Here is a 3,797-nt window from a genome sequence, read left to right on the forward strand (position 1 = left end):
AACCACACACACACACACACACACACACACACACACACACACACACACACACACACACACACACACACACACATACACACGCACGCATGCATGCACGCACGCACGCACACTCACTCACTCACTCACTCACTCACTCACTCACTCACTCACTCACTCACTCACTCACTCACTCATTCACTCACTCATTCATGGTTAGCTATTACACCAATAAATCCGGTACTTTCCGAAGACTATATGTATATAATACGCGTCAGAAACAAGGTGACTTGAAGGCAAATATTAAAAACAATGAATCAACTACTTCGACATATATTATCTTTGACATATATTATCAAAGTCACGGTCTTGAGTGATCTTTGGAAGGTTTTAGCTCGCGCGCGTATTCATTAAAAAGTTATTAATAAAAAATTATTAATAAAAATTTTATAAATATTATATATTCCTCTTCCAGGCTAACTTGATAGCCGGATTATAATCATTGATAAACCTTTTTGATTTCTTATAAGGAAGATCATATAATCTGCTCTTACTGCGTAAAGTTTTTCTACCCATTATCGAAGTGATGATGTCTCTTAAAACGAAATTGTCAGTAACTGGCCGAGGAAAATCGAATCGAAACTTTCTGTAAATATTCGTATCGGTTTTTTTCGTACGCATACGAGTTATATTTATAATTCTGATCACATTTGTTGTCACTTATAACATTTGTTGGCGAAACGTTTTCATCTGGAATTTCGCACGTCACATATTTTCGAATAAATGTAACAACTTCTTCAACTTCCGATTTTCCTAGTTCTGGATCTTTTATCCAAATCATACAGTGCTGGATACTTCTACTTTGATATTCCAGTCGCCAGAAATAGTGAATGACCTCTCCTATTGAATTATCGGACACGAACAAACCAATCAATAAATTTTTAACTTCAAATTTTATACACATGAATCTAGACATACTTACAGGATTGTATGCGATTAGTTCGGTAATTTATCAGGATTTTCGTAAATATTCACTCAAATCCACCATTTCCATTCACTAGGATTCAAAGTTAAGAACCACATCGCCATAATACAGAGTCATGCATTTGACATTATTATTAGTTGTCGTCAAAATTGATCCGTATTTCTCAGTTTTGCAAAAATACTCATTCAATTAGATTCCAATTGTTCATCTTTTAATGCATTCAAGTATCTATCAGTAGTGTATCTCTCTCGTGGGTTAGCAACCATCATAGTATAATAGATACCATTTTTTAATTGTCGTAATTAGCATCATTGAGAAGAAACAACAAATACTGTAGATTCAATCTGAATTTATTGTGTTTCGACATCAATCGTTCTGACAAATAAATAATCCGGCAATGCAAAGCTTCTATCTTCTATCAAGTTGTCCATTGACACCTTCGGGATATAAATCAGGGAAACACATGACACCCAGATATTTGTAACGATTATCTATTGGATTGGAACATTTTCAATTTTCATCAATATTTTGATAAAGCTTGAATACAGATTTGTTATCGATTCTTTTTGCATGCATTGGGTATATTGTATATTGATTTAATACCCGAATCATTAGTGATTTGCGTGAAAACCTTACGTTTTAAAACAACTTGATTATTATTTTTATTATGCTGCGCAGTATTCAACCACCTCGTCTATTTCATTATTGTCATTTCCATCACCAATTTCAATCCGATATTCTATTTCTTGTAACTTATCATTTATAAGATCATCAGATAATGCTGGAAGACGAATTTCCGAGTAGTGAGGATTATGTTTTTCAGCCATTGTAAAGTCTTATACACTTTATTAATATCCATCAAATTTTCCCAAACAACTTTAGACCTTTTGGATATACCTCGAACGAGAATGTACAACTCGTGATTCAAATTTATAGGATCTTCTGGAGGATATATCTTATCCAATATTTCTTGTAAAGGCAGAGGCAAATGAAATGTTCTACCTTTCACTTTGCGGATTTCATTTGTCTGTACGGCATGTTTGTTCGAAACACAATCCATCGCTTGCACTACTTGGAAGCTGCTCACTCTCTTGATTAACATTTTTTCGTAATCATTGAAATTCGATAAAATCTGGTAATAGTTTTATGGCAAGATTATTCAAAATGCAAGCAGGAGGCAACACGCTTCTATGAAATTTGCTCAAACAAAGCTTACAAATGAATCCAGTAGTCGATATGTTCTGTTACGTAGGCCATCAGGTCTTTCCAAAGAGATTCATCCACTGTTTTCCTTCTCAAGTTTAGAAACATCTCTACTCACATATAATTTTTTTCGTATGAGATAAAGGAAGACATAGTAAATCCAACAATTACTTTTTCATAACTTTAAACGCTTCGTAATTTTGCGAGAAAATCTTTTCCTTGTCCAAACTAACATCCATTAAATTTTTTGGATAATATGTTGCTTTATTCTTTAAATCATTGGAAATTTCAAGCAATTTATCTATACTGATGAATTTCAAAGCTGAAAACAACTGAAACTTTTTACAAATGCCTATCAATTTGTAGACGTTTCTTCGCATATTCCTCACGAAAGAAAAATGAGGCGATAAAGAGTTTATTGTTACAATGTATGAGTTGTACAGATTAGGATTTGCATAGCATTCCGGAGGATATAATCTGGTACTCGCATGAAACGGAACAATTATGTGAAATGAAACAATATTAAAATACGATTGCGTTCTCACGAAAGTGGGTGATGGAGGGTCCCATTCTTTGTTTTCAGTATATTCATACAATCCATATGACCCAGATTTTGACAGGTCATGGGTGCTTTGAGACCTATCTTTTTGAGATTCAGCGTCGCTGATTTGTACGTATTGTCGTGCGACTACAGAGCGATGCACTCGTTGTTGTTTTGCTCATCTTGGGTCACGGAGAGGACATCACTTTTTGAGCGATTGGAGCTCGATGTGCTCCTTGACCATTGTCAGGGTGGCTATGGGCTCCGCTATGTGTTGGACAATTCTCGCGTATTTCTGCGAGGCCATCATGCGCAAGAAGAAGCCGAGTGGGAGCATCAGGTCCTGAAGAGGTAAAAGGCTCTTTTAGCTCGGGCCTGTCTAAGGTCTGGCGACAACCATAAAAAAATGTATATGTAATGTATATATAATGTACATATTTAGGATAGTATTTAAGATAATATAGGATAGGATTCTAGTTTTAAATAGTATACCGGACCATGGAGGTAGAAGCGTATATTCCACGACTTGAGTGCACTGATGAAATGCCGGGTAGACAGTTCTGAAGTGTACTCAATGTGGTTTAGCGAAGGTGCTGAATAGGGAGAGTTTTTTAGCAGGCGATGATGTTCACTATCCTTCCTTAGGAGAAGCGCAGACTCATCGAACTCTGCACAATCAGGAGACTGGCTTCTAGGTGTCTTCCTCTCATCCAGTTAGGTTTCCTTGCTTCTCTTTGGGAGCATCTCGGATAAGAGGCTAATATAAAGATATTTCTCCTCCTCGCAAACAAAAAAAAGTGTAATCATATAATATTAAAAATTCATTCTGTTGCAATCGAAATAAATATTTAAAGTTGTGTTAAAATCAAAAAGACGAAGAAAATATGGTTGCATTTTCATAAGAATGAGCGATGGAGGGGCCCATTCTTTATTTTAGATATATTCATAATGACATGCTACATCAACCGGAACATAATGTCAGTTTTATAACGACAGGTTGCGATAACAAGTTTTATCCCACCAAATGTCTGTGCAAATATTTTTTATCTCTTTATCGACCAGTTTAAAAACCATTCTATTTTAAATATATAT

Source organism: Atta cephalotes, assembly GCF_000143395.1.
Source record: "Atta cephalotes unplaced genomic scaffold scaffold00101, whole genome shotgun sequence".
NCBI lineage: Eukaryota > Metazoa > Arthropoda > Insecta > Hymenoptera > Formicidae > Atta > Atta cephalotes.